The sequence below is a fragment of the Argiope bruennichi genome, chromosome 7 (genome assembly GCF_947563725.1).
Source record: "Argiope bruennichi chromosome 7, qqArgBrue1.1, whole genome shotgun sequence".
Lineage (NCBI taxonomy): Eukaryota > Metazoa > Arthropoda > Arachnida > Araneae > Araneidae > Argiope > Argiope bruennichi.
In genome coordinates this window covers 117,014,619-117,033,788 of record NC_079157.1, presented here as the reverse complement: position 1 = coordinate 117,033,788, position 19,170 = coordinate 117,014,619, and the positions used below count along the sequence as shown (strand labels likewise).

The 19,170-nt window shown below is 38.7% G+C and overlaps 30 non-coding genes across 30 annotated transcripts; all 30 read left to right on the top strand.

Annotated features, from left to right (window-relative positions):
• Positions 1 to 258: 258 nt before the first annotated feature.
• Trnav-aac (transfer RNA valine (anticodon AAC)) lies at positions 259 to 331 on the top strand. The gene has a single exon. It is a non-coding gene; the product is annotated as a tRNA-Val (tRNA).
• A 203-nt stretch (positions 332 to 534) lies between these two features.
• Positions 535 to 607, top strand: Trnav-aac (transfer RNA valine (anticodon AAC)). Its single transcript has one exon. It is a non-coding gene; the product is annotated as a tRNA-Val (tRNA).
• A 1,305-nt stretch (positions 608 to 1,912) lies between these two features.
• Positions 1,913 to 1,985, top strand: Trnav-aac (transfer RNA valine (anticodon AAC)). The gene has a single exon. It is a non-coding gene; the product is annotated as a tRNA-Val (tRNA).
• A 1,312-nt stretch (positions 1,986 to 3,297) lies between these two features.
• On the top strand, positions 3,298 to 3,370 carry Trnav-aac (transfer RNA valine (anticodon AAC)). Its single transcript has one exon. It is a non-coding gene; the product is annotated as a tRNA-Val (tRNA).
• Positions 3,371 to 3,850: 480 nt separating this feature from the next.
• Positions 3,851 to 3,923, top strand: Trnav-aac (transfer RNA valine (anticodon AAC)). Its single transcript has one exon. It is a non-coding gene; the product is annotated as a tRNA-Val (tRNA).
• Positions 3,924 to 4,125: 202 nt separating this feature from the next.
• On the top strand, positions 4,126 to 4,198 carry Trnav-aac (transfer RNA valine (anticodon AAC)). Its single transcript has one exon. It is a non-coding gene; the product is annotated as a tRNA-Val (tRNA).
• A 481-nt stretch (positions 4,199 to 4,679) lies between these two features.
• On the top strand, positions 4,680 to 4,752 carry Trnav-aac (transfer RNA valine (anticodon AAC)). The gene has a single exon. It is a non-coding gene; the product is annotated as a tRNA-Val (tRNA).
• Positions 4,753 to 4,955: 203 nt separating this feature from the next.
• On the top strand, positions 4,956 to 5,028 carry Trnav-aac (transfer RNA valine (anticodon AAC)). The gene has a single exon. It is a non-coding gene; the product is annotated as a tRNA-Val (tRNA).
• A 2,400-nt stretch (positions 5,029 to 7,428) lies between these two features.
• On the top strand, positions 7,429 to 7,502 carry Trnad-auc (transfer RNA aspartic acid (anticodon AUC)). The gene has a single exon. It is a non-coding gene; the product is annotated as a tRNA-Asp (tRNA).
• A 204-nt stretch (positions 7,503 to 7,706) lies between these two features.
• Trnav-aac (transfer RNA valine (anticodon AAC)) lies at positions 7,707 to 7,779 on the top strand. The gene has a single exon. It is a non-coding gene; the product is annotated as a tRNA-Val (tRNA).
• A 202-nt stretch (positions 7,780 to 7,981) lies between these two features.
• Trnav-aac (transfer RNA valine (anticodon AAC)) lies at positions 7,982 to 8,054 on the top strand. The gene has a single exon. It is a non-coding gene; the product is annotated as a tRNA-Val (tRNA).
• A 478-nt stretch (positions 8,055 to 8,532) lies between these two features.
• Trnav-aac (transfer RNA valine (anticodon AAC)) lies at positions 8,533 to 8,605 on the top strand. The gene has a single exon. It is a non-coding gene; the product is annotated as a tRNA-Val (tRNA).
• Positions 8,606 to 9,362: 757 nt separating this feature from the next.
• Positions 9,363 to 9,435, top strand: Trnav-aac (transfer RNA valine (anticodon AAC)). Its single transcript has one exon. It is a non-coding gene; the product is annotated as a tRNA-Val (tRNA).
• Positions 9,436 to 9,638: 203 nt separating this feature from the next.
• Trnav-aac (transfer RNA valine (anticodon AAC)) lies at positions 9,639 to 9,711 on the top strand. The gene has a single exon. It is a non-coding gene; the product is annotated as a tRNA-Val (tRNA).
• Positions 9,712 to 9,914: 203 nt separating this feature from the next.
• Trnav-aac (transfer RNA valine (anticodon AAC)) lies at positions 9,915 to 9,987 on the top strand. The gene has a single exon. It is a non-coding gene; the product is annotated as a tRNA-Val (tRNA).
• A 203-nt stretch (positions 9,988 to 10,190) lies between these two features.
• Trnav-aac (transfer RNA valine (anticodon AAC)) lies at positions 10,191 to 10,263 on the top strand. The gene has a single exon. It is a non-coding gene; the product is annotated as a tRNA-Val (tRNA).
• Positions 10,264 to 11,845: 1,582 nt separating this feature from the next.
• Positions 11,846 to 11,918, top strand: Trnav-aac (transfer RNA valine (anticodon AAC)). Its single transcript has one exon. It is a non-coding gene; the product is annotated as a tRNA-Val (tRNA).
• A 481-nt stretch (positions 11,919 to 12,399) lies between these two features.
• Trnav-aac (transfer RNA valine (anticodon AAC)) lies at positions 12,400 to 12,472 on the top strand. Its single transcript has one exon. It is a non-coding gene; the product is annotated as a tRNA-Val (tRNA).
• Positions 12,473 to 12,675: 203 nt separating this feature from the next.
• On the top strand, positions 12,676 to 12,748 carry Trnav-aac (transfer RNA valine (anticodon AAC)). Its single transcript has one exon. It is a non-coding gene; the product is annotated as a tRNA-Val (tRNA).
• Positions 12,749 to 12,951: 203 nt separating this feature from the next.
• Positions 12,952 to 13,024, top strand: Trnav-aac (transfer RNA valine (anticodon AAC)). Its single transcript has one exon. It is a non-coding gene; the product is annotated as a tRNA-Val (tRNA).
• Positions 13,025 to 13,227: 203 nt separating this feature from the next.
• Positions 13,228 to 13,300, top strand: Trnav-aac (transfer RNA valine (anticodon AAC)). Its single transcript has one exon. It is a non-coding gene; the product is annotated as a tRNA-Val (tRNA).
• Positions 13,301 to 13,503: 203 nt separating this feature from the next.
• Positions 13,504 to 13,576, top strand: Trnav-aac (transfer RNA valine (anticodon AAC)). The gene has a single exon. It is a non-coding gene; the product is annotated as a tRNA-Val (tRNA).
• Positions 13,577 to 14,057: 481 nt separating this feature from the next.
• Trnav-aac (transfer RNA valine (anticodon AAC)) lies at positions 14,058 to 14,130 on the top strand. Its single transcript has one exon. It is a non-coding gene; the product is annotated as a tRNA-Val (tRNA).
• Positions 14,131 to 14,333: 203 nt separating this feature from the next.
• Trnav-aac (transfer RNA valine (anticodon AAC)) lies at positions 14,334 to 14,406 on the top strand. Its single transcript has one exon. It is a non-coding gene; the product is annotated as a tRNA-Val (tRNA).
• A 203-nt stretch (positions 14,407 to 14,609) lies between these two features.
• On the top strand, positions 14,610 to 14,682 carry Trnav-aac (transfer RNA valine (anticodon AAC)). Its single transcript has one exon. It is a non-coding gene; the product is annotated as a tRNA-Val (tRNA).
• Positions 14,683 to 14,885: 203 nt separating this feature from the next.
• Positions 14,886 to 14,958, top strand: Trnav-aac (transfer RNA valine (anticodon AAC)). The gene has a single exon. It is a non-coding gene; the product is annotated as a tRNA-Val (tRNA).
• Positions 14,959 to 15,161: 203 nt separating this feature from the next.
• On the top strand, positions 15,162 to 15,234 carry Trnav-aac (transfer RNA valine (anticodon AAC)). The gene has a single exon. It is a non-coding gene; the product is annotated as a tRNA-Val (tRNA).
• Positions 15,235 to 16,815: 1,581 nt separating this feature from the next.
• Positions 16,816 to 16,888, top strand: Trnav-aac (transfer RNA valine (anticodon AAC)). Its single transcript has one exon. It is a non-coding gene; the product is annotated as a tRNA-Val (tRNA).
• Positions 16,889 to 17,367: 479 nt separating this feature from the next.
• Positions 17,368 to 17,440, top strand: Trnav-aac (transfer RNA valine (anticodon AAC)). The gene has a single exon. It is a non-coding gene; the product is annotated as a tRNA-Val (tRNA).
• Positions 17,441 to 17,643: 203 nt separating this feature from the next.
• Positions 17,644 to 17,716, top strand: Trnav-aac (transfer RNA valine (anticodon AAC)). Its single transcript has one exon. It is a non-coding gene; the product is annotated as a tRNA-Val (tRNA).
• The last annotated feature ends 1,454 nt before the right edge of the window (positions 17,717 to 19,170 follow it).

Here is a 19,170-nt window from a genome sequence, read left to right as displayed (position 1 = left end):
TTATCACATCCGCCTAACACGCGGAAGGTCCCAGTTTCGAGACCTGGTGGGCACAGCTAAGTTCTCTCATTGTGGAAGACGCATTTTTTTGTTACGGAATCGTTCATCTGTCCATTCCAACTTTTACAGTAGATATAACTAAATAGATAGTAGTCAGATAGGCCATTCTCTCCAAATGCGTATTAAAATAATAGCAATAATTCAGCTGGTTAAATGGATTATTAACTGAGAATTTTCTAATAGATTGAACACATGTGCGTGCCCATGGTGTAGTGGTTATCACATCCGCCTAACACGCGGAAGGTCCCAGGTTCGAGACCTGGTGGGCACAGCTAAGTTCTCTCATTGTGGAAGACGCATTTTTTTGTTACGGAATCGTTCATCTGTCCATTCCAACTTTTACAGTAGATATAACTAAATAGATAGTAGTCAGATAGGCCATTCTCTCCAAATGCGTATTAAAATAATAGCAATAATTCAGCTGGTTAAATGGATTTTCAACTGAGAATTTTCTAATAGATTGAGCACATGTGCGTGCCCATGGTGTAGTGGTTATCACATCCGCCTAACACGCGGAAGGTCCCAGGTTCGAGACCTGGTGGGCACAGCTAAGTTCTCTCATTATGGAAGACGCATTTTTTTGTTACGGAATCGTTCATCTGTCCATTCCAACTTTTACAGTAGATATAACTAAATAGATAGTAGTCAGATAGGCCATTCTCTCCAAATGCGTATTAAAATAATAGCAACAATTCAGCTGATTAAATTGATTTTCAACTGAGAATTTTCTAATAGATTGAGCATATGTGCGTGCCCATGGTGTAGAGGTTATCACATCTGCCTAACACGCGGAAGGTCCAAGGTTCGAGACCTGATGGGCACAGCTAAGTTCTCTCATTGTGGAAGACACATCTGTTTGTTACGGAATCGTTCATCTGTCCATTCCAACTTTTACAGTAGATATACCTAAATAGATAGTAGTCAGATAGGCCATTCTCTCCAAATGCGTATTAAAATAATAGCAACAATTCAGCTGATTAAATTGATTTTCAACTGAGAATTTTCTAATAGATTGAGCATATGTGCGTGCCCATGGTGTAGAGGTTGTCACATCTGCCTAACACGCGGAAGGTCCAAGGTTCGAGACCTGATGGGCACAGCTAAGTTCACTCATTGTGGAAGACACTTTTTTTGTTACGGAATCGTTCATCTGTACATTCCAACTTTTACAGTAGATATAACTAAATAGATAGTAGTCAGATAGGCCATTCTCTCCAAATACGTATTATAATAAAAGCAATAATTAAGCTGGTTAAATGGATTATTAACTGAGAATTTTCTAATAGATTGAGCATATGTGCGTGCCCATGGTGTAGAGGTTATCACATCTGCCTAACACGTGGAAGGTCCAAGGTTCGAGACCTGATGGGCACAGCTAAGTTCTCTCATTGCAGAAGACCCTTTTTTTGCTACGGAATCGTTCATCTGTCCATTTCAACTTTTACAGTAGATATATCTAAATAGATAGTAGTCAGATAGGCCATTCTCTCCAAATGCGTATTAAAATAATAGCCAAAATTCAGCTGATTAAATTGATTTTTAACAGAGAATTTTCTAATAGATTGAGCATATGTGCGTGCCCATGGTGTAGAGGTTATCACATCTGCCTAACACGCGGAAGGTCCAATTTTCGAGACCTGATGGGCACAGCTAAGTTCTCTCATTGTGGAAGACACATCTGTTTGTTACGGAATCGTTCATCTGTCCATTTCAACTTTTACAGTAGATATAACTAAATAGATAGTAGTCAGATAGGCCATTCTCTCCAAATGCGTATTAAAATAATAGCAAAAATTCAGCTGATTAAATTGATTTTCAAATGAGAATTTTCTAATAGATTGAGCATATGTGCGTGCCCATGGTGTAGTGGTTATCACATCCGCCTAACACGCGGAAGGTCCCAGGTTCGAGACCTGGTGGGCACAGCTAAGTTCTCTCATTGTGGAAGACACATTTTCATTTTTACAGAATCGTTCATCTGTCCATTTCAACTTTTACAGTAGATATAACTAAATAGATAGTAGTCAGATAGGGCTTCTCTCTAAATGCGTATTAAAATAATTGCAAAAATTCAGCTGATTAATGTGATTTTTAACTGAAAATTTTCAAATAGATTGAGCACATGTGCGTGCCCATGGTGTAGTGGTTATCACATCCGCCTAACACGTGGGAAGGTCACAGGTTCGAGACCTGATCGGCGCAGCTAAGTTCTCTCATTATGGAAGACCCTTTTTTTTTGTTACGGAATCGTTCATCTGTCCATTTCAACTTTTGCAGTAGATATAACTAAATAGATAGTAGTCAGATAGGCCATTCTCTCCAAATGCGTATTAAAATAATAGCAAAAATTCAGCTGATTAAATTGATTTTCAAATGAGAATTTTCTAATAGATTGAGCATATGTGCGTGCCCATGGTGTAGTGGTTATCACTTCCGCCTAACACGCGGAAGGTCCCAGGGTCGAGACCTGGTGGGCACAGCTAAGTTCTCTCATTGTGGAAGACACATTTTCATTTTTACAGAATCGTTCATCTGTCCATTTCAACTTTTACAGTAGATATAACTAAATAGATAGTAGTCAGATAGGCCATTCTCTCCAAATGCGTATTAATATAATTGCAAAAATTCAGCTGATTAAATTGATTTTTAACTCTGAATTTTCTAATAGATTGAGCACATGTGCGTGCCCATGGTGTAGTGGTTATCACATCCGCCTAACACGCGGAAAGTCTAAGGTTCGAGACCTGGTAGGCACAGCTAAGTTCTCTCATTGTGGAAGACGCATTTTTTTGTTACGGAATCGTTCATCTGTCCATTCCAACTTTTACAGTAGATATAACTAAATAGATAGTAGTCAGATAGGCCATTCTCTCCAAATGCGTATTAAAATATTAGCAATAATTCAGCTGGTTAAATAGATTATTAACTGAGAATTTTCAAATAGATTGAGCACATGTGCGTGCCCATGGTGTAGTGGTTATCACATCCGCCTAACACGTGGGAAGGTCACAGGTTCGAGACCTGATCGGCGCAGCTAAGTTCTCTTATTATGGAAGACCCTTTTTTTTTGTTACGGAATCGTTCATCTGTCTATTTCAACTTTTGCAGTAGATATAACTAAATAGATAGTAGTCAGATAGGCCATTCTCTCCAAATGCGTATTAAAATAATAGCAAAATTTCAGCTGATTAAATTGATTTTCAAATGAGAATTTTCTAATAGATTGAGCATATGTGCGTGCCCATGGTTTAGTGGTTATCACATCCGCCTAACACGCGGAAGGTCCCAGGTTCGAGACCTGGTGGGCACAGCTAAGTTCTCTCATTGTGGAAGACACATTTTCATTTTTACTGAATCGTTCATCTGTCCATTTCAACTTTTACAGTAGATATAACTAAATAGATAGTAGTCAGATAGGCCATTCTCTCCAAATGCGTATTAAAATAATTGCAAAAATTCAGCTGATTAAATTGATTTTTAACTCTGAATTTTCTAATAGATTGAGCACATGTGCGTGCCCATGGTGTAGTGGTTATCACACCCGCCTAACACGCGGAAAGTCTAAGGTTCGAGACCTGGTAGGGACAGCTAAGTTCTCTCATTGTGGAAGACGCATTTTTTTGTTACGGAATCGTTCATCTGTCCATTCCAACTTTTACAGTAGATATAACTAAATAGATAGTAGTCAGATAGGCCATTCTCTCCAAATGCGTATTAAAATAATAGCAATAACTAAGCTGGTTAAATGGATTATTAACTGAGAATTTTCTAATAGATTGAGCACATGTGCGTGCCCATGGTGTAGTGGTTATCACATCCGCCTAACACGCGGAAGGTCCCAGGTTCGAGACCTGGTGGGCACAGCTAAGTTCTCTCATTATGGAAGACCCTTTTTTTGTTACGGAATCGTTCATCTGTCCATTTCAACTTTTGCAGTAGATATAACTAAATAGATAGTAGTCAGATAGGCCATTCTCTCCAAATGCGTATTAAAATAATAGCAATAATTCAGCTGGTTAAATGGATTATTAACTGAGAATTTTCTAATAGATTGAACACATGTGCGTGCCCATGGTGTAGTGGTTATCACATCCGCCTAACAAGCGGAAGGTCCCAGGTTCGAGACCTGGTGGGCACACCTAAGTTCTCTCACTATGGAAGACCCTTTTTTTTTGTTACGGAATCGTTCATCTGTCCATTTCAACTTTTGCAGTAGATATAACTAAATAGATAGTAGTCAGATAGGCCATTCTCTCCAAATGCGTATTAAAATAATAGCAAAAATTCAGCTGATTAAATGGATTATTAACTGAGAATTTTCTAATATATTGAGCACCTGTGCGTGCTGATGGTGTAGTGGTTATCACATCCGCCTAACACGTGGGAAGGTCCCAGGTTCGAGACCTGGTGGGAACAGCTAACTTCTCTCATTGTGGAAGACGCATTTTTTTGTTACGGAATCGTTCATCTGTCCATTCCAACTTTTACAGTAGATATAACTAAATAGATAGTAGTCAGATAGGCCATTCTCTCCAAATGCGTATTAAAATAATAGCAAAAATTCAGCTGATTAAATTGATTTTCAACTGAGAATTTTCTAATAGATTGAGCATATGTGCGTGCCCATGGTGTAGTGGTTATCACATCCGCCTAACACGCGGAAGGTCCCAGTTTCGAGACCTGGTGGGCACAGCTAAGTTCTCTCATTGTGGAAGACGCATTTTTTTGTTACGGAATCGTTCATCTGTCCATTCCAACTTTTACAGTAGATATAACTAAATAGATAGTAGTCAGATAGGCCATTCTCTCCAAATGCGTATTAAAATAATAGCAATAATTCAGCTGGTTAAATGGATTATTAACTGAGAATTTTCTAATAGATTGAACACATGTGCGTGCCCATGGTGTAGTGGTTATCACATCCGCCTAACACGCGGAAGGTCCCAGGTTCGAGACCTGGTGGGCACAGCTAAGTTCTCTCATTATGGAAGACGCATTTTTTTGTTACGGAATCGTTCATCTGTCCATTCCAACTTTTACAGTAGATATAACTAAATAGACAGTAGTCAGATAGGCCATTCTCTCCAAATGCGTATTAAAATAATAGCAAAAATTCAGCTGATTAAATTGATTTTCAACTGAGAATTTTCTAATATATTGAGCACATGTGCGTGCCCATGGTGTAGTGGTTATCACATCCGCCTAACACGCGGAACACTTAGCTGGTGGGCACAGCTAAGTTCTCTCATTGTGGAAGACGCATTTATTTGTTACGGAATCGTTCATCTGTCCATTCCAACTTTTACAGTAGATATAACTAAATAGATAGTAGTCAGATAGGCCATTCTCTCCAAATGCGTATTAAAATAATAGCAACAATTCAGCTGATTAATTTGATTTTTAACTGAGAATTTTCTAATAGATTGAGCATATGTGCGTGCCCATGGTGTAGAGGTTATCACATCTGCCTAACACGCGGAAGGTCCAAGGTTCGAGACCTGATGGGCACAGCTAAAATCTCTCATTGTGGAAGACACATCTGTTTGTTACGGAATCGTTCATCTGTCCATTCCAACTTTTACAGTAGATATACCTAAATAGATAGTAGTCAGAAAGGCCATTCTCTCCAAATGCGTATTAAAATAATAGCAACAATTCAGCTGATTAATTTGATTTTTAACTGAGAATTTTCTAATAGATTGAGCATATGTGCGTGCCCATGGTGTAGAGGTTATCACATCTGCTTAACACGCGGAAGGTCCAAGGTTCGAGACCTGATGGGCCCAGCTAAGTTCTCTCATTGTGAAAGGACCTTTTTTTGTTACGGAATCGTTCATCTGTCCATTTCAACTTTTACAGTAGATATAACTAAATAGATAGTAGTCAGATAGGCCATTCTCTCCAAATACGTATTATAATAATAGCAATAATTCAGCTGGTTAAATGGATTATTAACTGAGAATTTTCTAATAGATTGAGCATATGTGCGTGCCCAAGGTGTAGAGGTTATCACATCTGCCTAACACGCGGAAGGTCCAAGGTTCGAGACCTGATGGGCACAGCTAAGTTCTCTCATTGTGGAAGACCCTTTTTTTGTTACGGAATCGTTCATCTGTCCATTTCAACTTTTACAGTAGATATAACTAAATAGATAGTAATCAGATAGGCCATTCTCTCCAAATACGTATTATAATAATAGCAATAATTCAGCTGGTTAAATGGATTTTTAACTGAGAATTTTCTAATAGATTGAGCATATGTGCGTGCCCATGGTGTAGAGGTTATCACATCTGCCTAACACGCGGAAGGTCCAAGGTTCGAGACCTGATGGGCACAGCTAAGTTCTCTGATTATGGAAGACCCTTTTTTTTTGTTACGGAATCGTTCATCTGTCCATTCCAACTTTTACAGTAGATATAACTAAATAGATAGTAGTCAGATAGGCCATTCTCTCCAAATGCGTATTAAAATAATAGCAACAATTCAGCTGATTAATTTGATTTTTAACTGAGAATTTTCTAATAGATTGAGCATATGTGCGTGCCCATGGTGTAGAGGTTATCACATCTGCCTAACACGCGGAAGGTCCAAGGTTCGAGACCTGATGGGCACAGCTAAGTTCTCTCATTCTGGAAGACACATTTTCATTTTTACAGAATCGTTCATCTGTCCATTTCAACTTTTACAGTAGATATAACTAAATAGATAGTAGTCAGATAGGCCATTCTCTCCAAATGCGTATTAAAATAATTGCAAAAATTCAGCTGATTAAATTGATTTTTAACTCTGAATTTTCTAATAGATTGAGCACATGTGCGTGCCCATGGTGTAGTGGTTATCACACCCGCCTAACACGCGGAAAGTCTAAGGTTCGAGACCTGGTAGGGACAGCTAAGTTCTCTCATTGTGGAAGACGCATTTTTTTGTTACGGAATCGTTCATCTGTCCATTCCAACTTTTACAATAAATATAACTAAATAGATAGTAGTCAGATAGGCCATTCTCTCCAAATGCGTATTAAAATAATAGCAATAACTCAGCTGGTTAAATGGATTATTAACTGAGAATTTTCTAATAGATTGAGCACATGTGCGTGCCCATGGTGTAGTGGTTATCACATCCGCCTAACACGCGGAAGGTAACAGGTTCGAGACCTGGTGGGCACAGCTTAGTTCTCTCATTATGGAAGACCCTTTTTTTGTTACGGAATCGTTCATCAGTCCATTTCAACTTTTGCAGTAGATATAACTAAATAGATAGTAGTCAGATAGGCCATTCTCTCCAAATGCGTATTAAAATAATAGCAAAAATTCAGCTAATTAAATGGATTATTATCTGAGAATTTTCTAATATATTGAGCACATGTGCGTGCCTATGGTGTAGTGGTTATCACATCCGCCTATCACGTGGGAAGGTCACAGGTTCGAGACCTGATGGGCACAGCTAAGTTCTCTCATTGTGGAAGACGCATTTTTTTTGTTACGGAATCGTTCATCTGTCCATTCCAACTTTTACAGTAGATATAACTAAATAGATAGTAGTCAGATAGGCCATTCTCTCCAAATGCGTATTAAATTAATAGCAATAACTAAGCTGGTTAAATGGATTATTAACTGAGAATTTTCTAATAGATTGAGCACATGTGCGTGCCCATGGTGTAGTGGTTATCACATCCGCCTAACACGCGGAAGGTCCCAGGTTCGAGACCTGGTGGGCACAGCTAAGTTCTCTCATTATGGAAGGCCCTTTTTTTGTTACGGAATCGTTCATCTGTCCATTTCAACTTTTGCAGTAGATATAACTAAATAGATAGTAGTCAGATAGGCCATTCTCTCCAAATGCGTATTAAAATAATAGCAATAACTAAGCTGGTTAAATGGATTATTAACTGAGAATTTTCTAATAGATTGAGCACATGTGCGTTCCCATGGTGTAGTGGTTATCACATCCGCCTAACACGCGGAAGGTCCCAGGTTCGAGACCTGGTGGGCACAGCTAAGTTCTCTCATTATGGAAGACCCTTTTTTTGTTACGGAATCGTTCATCTGTCCATTTCAACTTTTGCAGTAGATATAACTAAATAGATAGTAGTCAGATAGGCGATTCTCTCCAAATGCTTATTAAAATAATAGCAAAAATTCAGCTGATTAAATGGATTATTAACTGAGAATTTTCTAATATATTGAGCACATGTGCGTGCCCATGGTGTAGTGGTTATCACATCCGCCTAACACGCGGAAGGTCCCAGTTTCGAGACCTGGTGGGCCCAGCTAAGTTCTCTCATTGTGGAAGACGCATTTTTTTGTTACGGAATCGTTCATCTGTCCATTCCAACTTTTACAGTAGATATAACTAAATAGATAGTAGTCAGATAGGCCATTCTCTCCAAATGCGTATTAAAATAATAGCAATAATTCAGCTGGTTAAATGGATTATTAACTGAGAATTTTCTAATAGATTGAACACATGTGCGTGCCCATGGTGTAGTGGTTATCACATCCGCCTAACAAGCGGAAGGTCCCAGGTTCGAGACCTGGTGGGCACACCTAAGTTCTCTCATTATGGAAGACCCTTTTTTTTTGTTACGGAATCGTTCATCTGTCCATTTCAACTTTTGCAGTAGATATAACTAAATAGATAGTAGTCAGATAGGCCATTCTCTCCAAATGCGTATTAAAATAATAGCAAAAATTCAGCTGATTAAATGTATTATTAACTGAGAATTTTCTAATATATTGAGCACCTGTGCGTGCTGATGGTGTAGTGGTTATCACATCCGCCTAACACGTGGGAAGGTCCCAGGTTCGAGACCTGGTGGGCACAGCTAACTTCTCTCATTGTGGAAGACGCATTTTTTTGTTACGGAATCGTTCATCTGTCCATTCCAACTTTTACAGTAGATATAACTAAATAGATAGTAGTCAGATAGGCCATTCTCTCCAAATGCGTATTAAAATAATAGCAAAAATTCAGCTGATTAAATTGATTTTCAACTGAGAATTTTCTAATAGATTGAGCATATGTGCGTACCCATGGTGTAGTGGTTATCACATCCGCCTAACACGCGGAAGGTCCCAGTTTCGAGACCTGGTGGGCACAGCTAAGTTCTCTCATTGTGGAAGACGCATTTTTTTGTTACGGAATCGTTCATCTGTCCATTCCAACTTTTACAGTAGATATAACTAAATAGATAGTAGTCAGATAGGCCATTCTCTCCAAATGCGTATTAAAATAATAGCAATAATTCAGCTGGTTAAATGGATTATTAACTGAGAATTTTCTAATAGATTGAACACATGTGCGTGCCCATGGTGTAGTGGTTATCACATCCGCCTAACACGCGGAAGGTCCCAGGTTCGAGACCTGGTGGGCACAGCTAAGTTCTCTCATTATGGAAGACGCATTTTTTTGTTACGGAATCGTTCATCTGTCCATTCCAACTTTTACAGTAGATATAACTAAATAGATAGTAGTCAGATAGGCCATTCTCTCCAAATGCGTATTAAAATAATAGCAAAAATTCAGCTGATTAAATTGATTTTCAACTGAGAATTTTCTAATATATTGAGCACATGTGCGTGCCCATGGTGTAGTGGTTATCACATCCGCCTAACACGCGGAAGGTCCCAGTTTCGAGACCTGGTGGGCACAGCTAAGTTCTCTCATTGTGGAAGACGCATTTTTTTGTTACGGAATCGTTCATCTGTCCATTCCAACTTTTACAGTAGATATAACTAAATAGATAGTAGTCAGATAGGCCATTCTCTCCAAATGCGTATTAAAATAATAGCAATAATTCAGCTGGTTAAATGGATTATTAACTGAGAATTTTCTAATAGATTGAACACATGTGCGTGCCCATGGTGTAGTGGTTATCACATCCGCCTAACACGCGGAAGGTCCCAGGTTCGAGACCTGGTGGGCACAGCTAAGTTCTCTCATTATGGAAGACGCATTTTTTTGTTACGGAATCGTTCATCTGTCCATTCCAACTTTTACAGTAGATATAACTAAATAGATAGTAGTCAGATAGGCCATTCTCTCCAAATGCGTATTAAAATAATAGCAAAAATTCAGCTGATTAAATTGATTTTCAACTGAGAATTTTCTAATATATTGAGCACATGTGCGTGCCCATGGTGTAGTGGTTATCACATCCGCCTAACACGCGGAAGGTCCCAGTTTCGAGACCTGGTGGGCACAGCTAAGTTCTCTCATTGTGGAAGACGCATTTTTTTGTTACGGAATCGTTCATCTGTCCATTCCAACTTTTACAGTAGATATAACTAAATAGATAGTAGTCAGATAGGCCATTCTCTCCAAATGCGTATTAAAATAATAGCAACAATTCAGCTGATTAATTTGATTTTTAACTGAGAATTTTCTAATAGATTGAGCATATGTGCGTGCCCATGGTGTAGAGGTTATCACATCTGCCTAACACGCGGAAGGTCCAAGGTTCGAGACCTGATGGGCACAGCTAAGTTCTCTCATTGTGGAAGACCCTTTTTTTGTTACGGAATCGTTCATCTGTCCATTTCAACTTTTACAGTAGATATAACTAAATAGATAGTAATCAGATAGGCCATTCTCTCCAAATACGTATTATAATAATAGCAATAATTCAGCTGGTTAAATGGATTTTTAACTGAGAATTTTCTAATAGATTGAGCATATGTGCGTGCCCATGGTGTAGAGGTTATCACATCTGCCTAACACGCGGAAGGTCCAAGGTTCGAGACCTGATGGGCACAGCTAAGTTCTCTGATTATGGAAGACCCTTTTTTTTTGTTACGGAATCGTTCATCTGTCCATTCCAACTTTTACAGTAGATATAACTAAATAGATAGTAGTCAGATAGGCCATTCTCTCCAAATGCGTATTAAAATAATAGCAACAATTCAGCTGATTAATTTGATTTTTAACTGAGAATTTTCTAATAGATTGAGCATATGTGCGTGCCCATGGTGTAGAGGTTATCACATCTGCCTAACACGCGGAAGGTCCAAGGTTCGAGACCTGATGGGCACAGCTAAGTTCTCTCATTGTGGAAGACCCTTTTTTTGTTACGGAATCGTTCATCTGTCCATTTCAACTTTTACAGTAGATATAACTAAATAGATAGTAGTCAGATAGGCCAATCTCTCCAGATATGTATTAAAATAATAGCAATAATTCAGCTGGTTAAATAGATTATTAACTGAGAATTTTCTAATAGCTTGAGCACGTTTGCGTGCCCATGGTGTAGTGGTTATCACATCCGTCTAACACGAGGAAGGTCCCAAGTTCGAGACCTGCTGGGCACAGCTAACTTCTCTCATTGCGGAAGACACATCTGTTTTTTACGGAATCGTTCATCTGTCCATTTCAACTTTTACAGTAGATATAACTAAATAGATAGTAGTCAGATAGGCCATTCTCTCCAAATGCGTATTAAAATAATAGCAAAAATTCAGCTGATTAAATTGATTTTCAACTGAGAATTTTCTAATAGATTGAGCATATGTGCGTGCCCATGGTCAAGTGGTTATCACATCCGCTTAACACGCGGAAGGTCCCAGTTTCGAGACCTGGTGGGCCCAGCTAAGTTCTCTCATTGTGGAAGACGCATTTTTTTGTTACGGAATCGTTCATCTGTCCATTCCAACTTTTACAGTAGATATAACTAAATAGATAGTAGTCAGATAGGCCATTCTCTCCAAATGCGTATTAAAATAATAGCAATAATTCAGCTGGTTAAATGGATTATTAACTGAGAATTTTCTAATAGATTGAACACATGTGCGTGCCCATGGTGTAGTGGTTATCACATCCGCCTAACAAGCGGAAGGTCCCAGGTTCGAGACCTGGTGGGCACACCTAAGTTCTCTCATTATGGAAGACCCTTTTTTTTTGTTACGGAATCGTTCATCTGTCCATTTCAACTTTTGCAGTAGATATAACTAAATAGATAGTAGTCAGATAGGCCATTCTCTCCAAATGCGTATTAAAATAATAGCAAAAATTCAGCTGATTAAATGTATTATTAACTGAGAATTTTCTAATATATTGAGCACCTGTGCGTGCTGATGGTGTAGTGGTTATCACATCCGCCTAACACGTGGGAAGGTCCCAGGTTCGAGACCTGGTGGGCACAGCTAACTTCTCTCATTGTGGAAGACGCATTTTTTTGTTACGGAATCGTTCATCTGTCCATTCCAACTTTTACAGTAGATATAACTAAATAGATAGTAGTCAGATAGGCCATTCTCTCCAAATGCGTATTAAAATAATAGCAAAAATTCAGCTGATTAAATTGATTTTCAACTGAGAATTTTCTAATAGATTGAGCATATGTGCGTGCCCATGGTGTAGTGGTTATCACATCCGCCTAACACGCGGAAGGTCCCAGTTTCGAGACCTGGTGGGCACAGCTAAGTTCTCTCATTGTGGAAGACGCATTTTTTTGTTACGGAATCGTTCATCTGTCCATTCCAACTTTTACAGTAGATATAACTAAATAGATAGTAGTCAGATAGGCCATTCTCTCCAAATGCGTATTAAAATAATAGCAATAATTCAGCTGGTTAAATGGATTATTAACTGAGAATTTTCTAATAGATTGAACACATGTGCGTGCCCATGGTGTAGTGGTTATCACATCCGCCTAACACGCGGAAGGTCCCAGGTTCGAGACCTGGTGGGCACAGCTAAGTTCTCTCATTATGGAAGACGCATTTTTTTGTTACGGAATCGTTCATCTGTCCATTCCAACTTTTACAGTAGATATAACTAAATAGATAGTAGTCAGATAGGCCATTCTCTCCAAATGCGTATTAAAATAATAGCAAAAATTCAGCTGATTAAATTGATTTTCAACTGAGAATTTTCTAATATATTGAGCACATGTGCGTGCCCATGGTGTAGTGGTTATCACATCCGCCTAACACGCGGAAGGTCCCAGTTTCGAGACCTGGTGGGCACAGCTAAGTTCTCTCATTGTGGAAGACGCATTTTTTTGTTACGGAATCGTTCATCTGTCCATTCCAACTTTTACAGTAGATATAACTAAATAGATAGTAGTCAGATAAGCCATTCTCTCCAAATGCGTATTAAAATAATAGCAATAATTCAGCTGGTTAAATGGATTATTAACTGAGAATTTTCTAATAGATTGAACACATGTGCGTGCCCATGGTGTAGTGGTTATCACATCCGCCTAACACGCGGAAGGTCCCAGGTTCGAGACCTGGTGGGCACAGCTAAGTTCTCTCATTATGGAAGACGCATTTTTTTGTTACGGAATCGTTCATCTGTCCATTCCAACTTTTACAGTAGATATAACTAAATAGATAGTAGTCAGATAGGCCATTCTCTCCAAATGCGTATTAAAATAATAGCAAAAATTCAGCTGATTAAATTGATTTTCAACTGAGAATTTTCTAATATATTGAGCACATGTGCGTGCCCATGGTGTAGTGGTTATCACATCCGCCTAACAAGCGGAAGGTCCCAGGTTCGAGACCTGGTGGGCACACCTAAGTTCTCTCATTATGGAAGACCCTTTTTTTTTGTTACGGAATCGTTCATCTGTCCATTTCAACTTTTGCAGTAGATATAACTAAATAGATAGTAGTCAGATAGGCCATTCTCTCCAAATGCGTATTAAAATAATAGCAAAAATTCAGCTGATTAAATGTATTATTAACTGAGAATTTTCTAATATATTGAGCACCTGTGCGTGCTGATGGTGTAGTGGTTATCACATCCGCCTAACACGTGGGAAGGTCCCAGGTTCGAGACCTGGTGGGCACAGCTAACTTCTCTCATTGTGGAAGACGCATTTTTTTGTTACGGAATCGTTCATCTGTCCATTCCAACTTTTACAGTAGATATAACTAAATAGATAGTAGTCAGATAGGCCATTCTCTCCAAATGCGTATTAAAATAATAGCAAAAATTCAGCTGATTAAATTGATTTTCAACTGAGAATTTTCTAATAGATTGAGCATATGTGCGTGCCCATGGTGTAGTGGTTATCACATCCGCCTAACACGCGGAAGGTCCCAGTTTCGAGACCTGGTGGGCACAGCTAAGTTCTCTCATTGTGGAAGACGCATTTTTTTGTTACGGAATCGTTCATCTGTCCATTCCAACTTTTACAGTAGATATAACTAAATAGATAGTAGTCAGATAGGCCATTCTCTCCAAATGCGTATTAAAATAATAGCAATAATTCAGCTGGTTAAATGGATTATTAACTGAGAATTTTCTAATAGATTGAACACATGTGCGTGCCCATGGTGTAGTGGTTATCACATCCGCCTAACACGCGGAAGGTCCCAGGTTCGAGACCTGGTGGGCACAGCTAAGTTCTCTCATTATGGAAGACGCATTTTTTTGTTACGGAATCGTTCATCTGTCCATTCCAACTTTTACAGTAGATATAACTAAATAGATAGTAGTCAGATAGGCCATTCTCTCCAAATGCGTATTAAAATAATAGCAAAAATTCAGCTGATTAAATTGATTTTCAACTGAGAATTTTCTAATATATTGAGCACATGTGCGTGCCCATGGTGTAGTGGTTATCACATCCGCCTAACACGCGGAAGGTCCCAGTTTCGAGACCTGGTGGGCACAGCTAAGTTCTCTCATTGTGGAAGACGCATTTTTTTGTTACGGAATCGTTCATCTGTCCATTCCAACTTTTACAGTAGATATAACTAAATAGATAGTAGTCAGATAAGCCATTCTCTCCAAATGCGTATTAAAATAATAGCAATAATTCAGCTGGTTAAATGGATTATTAACTGAGAATTTTCTAATAGATTGAACACATGTGCGTGCCCATGGTGTAGTGGTTATCACATCCGCCTAACACGCGGAAGGTCCCAGGTTCGAGACCTGGTGGGCACAGCTAAGTTCTCTCATTATGGAAGACGCATTTTTTTGTTACGGAATCGTTCATCTGTCCATTCCAACTTTTACAGTAGATATAACTAAATAGATAGTAGTCAGATAGGCCATTCTCTCCAAATGCGTATTAAAATAATAGCAAAAATTCAGCTGATTAAATTGATTTTCAACTGAGAATTTTCTAATATATTGAGCACATGTGCGTGCCCATGGTGTAGTGGTTATCACATCCGCCTAACACGCGGAAGGTCCCAGTTTCGAGACCTGGTGGGCACAGCTAAGTTCTCTCATTGTGGAAGACGCATTTTTTTGTTACGGAATCGTTCATCTGTCCATTCCAACTTTTACAGTAGATATAACTAAATAGATAGTAGTCAGATAGGCCATTCTCTCCAAATGCGTATTAAAATAATAGCAACAATTCAGCTGATTAATTTGATTTTTAACTGAGAATTTTCTAATAGATTGAGCATATGTGCGTGCCCATGGTGTAGAGGTTATCACATCTGCCTAACACGCGGAAGGTCCAAGGTTCGAGACCTGATGGGCACAGCTAAGTTCTCTCATTGTGGAAGACCCTTTTTTTGTTACGGAATCGTTCATCTGTCCATTTCAACTTTTACAGTAGATATAACTAAATAGATAGTAATCAGATAGGCCATTCTCTCCAAATACGTATTATAATAATAGCAATAATTCAGCTGGTTAAATGGATTTTTAACTGAGAATTTTCTAATAGATTGAGCATATGTGCGTGCCCATGGTGTAGAGGTTATCACATCTGCCTAACACGCGGAAGGTCCAAGGTTCGAGACCTGATGGGCACAGCTAAGTTCTCTGATTATGGAAGACCCTTTTTTTTTGTTACGGAATCGTTCATCTGTCCATTCCAACTTTTACAGTAGATATAACTAAATAGATAGTAGTCAGATAGGCCATTCTCTCCAAATGCGTATTAAAATAATAGCAACAATTCAGCTGATTAATTTGATTTTTAACTGAGAATTTTCTAATAGATTGAGCATATGTGCGTGCCCATGGTGTAGAGGTTATCACATCTGCCTAACACGCGGAAGGTCCAAGGTTCGAGACCTGATGGGCACAGCTAAGTTCTCTCATTGTGGAAGACCCTTTTTTTGTTACGGAATCGTTCATCTGTCCATTTCAACTTTTACAGTAGATATAACTAAATAGATAGTAGTCAGATAGGCCAATCTCTCCAGATATGTATTAAAATAATAGCAATAATTCAGCTGGTTAAATAGATTATTAACTGAGAATTTTCTAATAGCTTGAGCACGTTTGCGTGCCCATGGTGTAGTGGTTATCACATCCGTCTAACACGAGGAAGGTCCCAAGTTCGAGACCTGCTGGGCACAGCTAACTTCTCTCATTGCGGAAGACACATCTGTTTTTTACGGAATCGTTCATCTGTCCATTTCAACTTTTACAGTAGATATAACTAAATAGATAGTAGTCAGATAGGCCATTCTCTCCAAATGCGTATTAAAATAATAGCAAAAATTCAGCTGATTAAATTGATTTTCAACTGAGAATTTTCTAATAGATTGAGCATATGTGCGTGCCCATGGTCAAGTGGTTATCACATCCGCTTAACACGCGGAAGGTCCCAGGTTCGAGAATTGGTGGGCAAGTTAAGTTCTCTCATTATGGAAGACCCTTTTTTTTGTTACGGAATCGTTCATCTGTCCATTTCAACTTTTACAGTAGATATAACTAAATAGATAGTAGTCAGATAGGCCATTCTCTCCAAATGCGTATTAAAATAATAGCAAAAATTCAGCTGATTAATTTGATTTTTAACTGAGAATTTTCTAATAGATTGAGCACATGTGCGTGCCCATGGTGTAGTGGTTATCACATCCGCCTAACAAGCGGAAGGTCCCAGGTTCGAGACCTGGTGGACACAGCAAAGTTCTCTCATTGTGGAAGACGCATTTTTTTGTTACGGAATCGTTCATCTGTCCATTCCAACTTTTACAGTAGATATAACTAAATAGATAGTAGTCAGATAGGCCATTCTCTCCAAATGCGTATTAAAATAATAGCAAAAATTCAGCTGATTAAATTGATTTTCAACTGAAAATTTTCTAATAGATTGAGCATATGTGCGTGCCCATGGTGTAGTGGTTATCACATCCGCCTAACACGCGGAAGGTCCCAGTTTCGAGATCTAGTGGGCACAGCTAAGTTCTCTCATTGTGGAAGACGCATTTTTTTGTTACGGAATCGTTCATCTGTCCATTCCAACTTTTACAGTAGATATAACTAAATAGATAGTAGTCAGATAGGCCATTCTCTCCAAATGCGTATTAAAATAATAGCAATAATTCAGCTGGTTAAATGGATTATTAACTGAGAATTTTCTAATAGATTGAACACATGTGCGTGCCCATGGTGTAGTGGTTATCACATCCGCCTAACACGCGGAAGGTCCCAGGTTCGAGACCTGGTGGGCACAGCTAAGTTCTCTCATTATGGAAGACGCATTTTTTTGTTACGGAATCGTTCATCTGTCCATTCCAACTTTTACAGTAGATATAACTAAATAGATAGTAGTCAGATAGGCCATTCTCTCCAAATGCGTATTAAAATAATAGCAAAAATTCAGCTGATTAAATTGATTTTCAACTGAGAATTTTCTAATATATTGAGCACATGTGCGTGCCCATGGTGTAGTGGTTATCACATCCGCCTAACACGCGGAAGGTCCCAGTTTCGAGACCTGGTGGGCACAGCTAAGTTCTCTCATTGTGGAAGACGCATTTTTTTGTTACGGAATCGTTCATCTGTCCATTCCAACTTTTACAGTAGATATACCTAAATAGATAGTAGTCAGATAGGCCATTCTCTCCAAATACGTATTATAATAATAGCAATAATTCAGCTGGTTAAATGGATTATTAACTGAGAATTTTCTAATAGATTGAGCATATGTGCGTGCCCATGGTGTAGAGGTTATCACATCTGCCTAACACGCGGAAGGTCCAAGGTTCGAGACCTGATGGGCACAGCTAAGTTCTCTCATTGTGGAAGACCCTTTTTTTGTTACGGAATCGTTCATCTGTCCATTTCAACTTTTACAGTAGATATAACTAAATAGATAGTAATCAGATAGGCCATTCTCTCCAAATACGTATTATAATAATAGCAATAATTCAGCTGGTTAAATGGATTTTTAACTGAGAATTTTCTAATAGATTGAGCATATGTGCGTGCCCATGGTGTAGAGGTTATCACATCTGCCTAACACGCGGAAGGTCCAAGGTTCGAGACCTGATGGGCACAGCTAAGTTCTCTCATTGTGGAAGACCCTTTTTTTGTTACGGAATCGTTCATCTGTCCATTTCAACTTTTACAGTAGATATAACTAAATAGATAGTAATCAGATAGGCCATTCTCTCCAAATACGTATTATAATAATAGCAATAATTCAGCTGGTTAAATGGATTTTTAACTGAGAATTTTCTAATAGATTGAGCATATGTGCGTGCCCATGGTGTAGAGGTTATCACATCTGCCTAACACGCGGAAGGTCCAAGGTTCGAGACCTGATGGGCACAGCTAAGTTCTCTGATTATGGAAGACCCTTTTTTTTTGTTACGGAATCGTTCATCTGTCCATTCCAACTTTTACAGTAGATATAACTAAATAGATAGTAGTCAGATAGGCCATTCTCTCCAAATGCGTATTAAAATAATAGCAACAATTCAGCTGATTAATTTGATTTTTAACTGAGAATTTTCTAATAGATTGAGCATATGTGCGTGCCCATGGTGTAGAGGTTATCACATCTGCCTAACACGCGGAAGGTCCAAGGTTCGAGACCTGATGGGCACAGCTAAGTTCTCTCATTGTGGAAGACCCTTTTTTTGTTACGGAATCGTTCATCTGTCCATTTCAACTTTTACAGTAGATATAACTAAATAGATAGTAGTCAGATAGGCCATTCTCTCCAAATGCGTATTAAAATAATAGCAACAATTCAGCTGATTAATTTGATTTTTAACTGAGAATTTTCTAATAGATTGAGCATATGTGCGTGCCCATGGTGTAGAGGTTATCACATCTGCCTAACACGCGGAAGGTCCAAGGTTCGAGACCTGATGGGCACAGCTAAGTTCTCTCATTGTGGAAGACACATCTGTTTGTTACGGAATCGTTCATCTGTCCATTTCAACTTTTACAGTA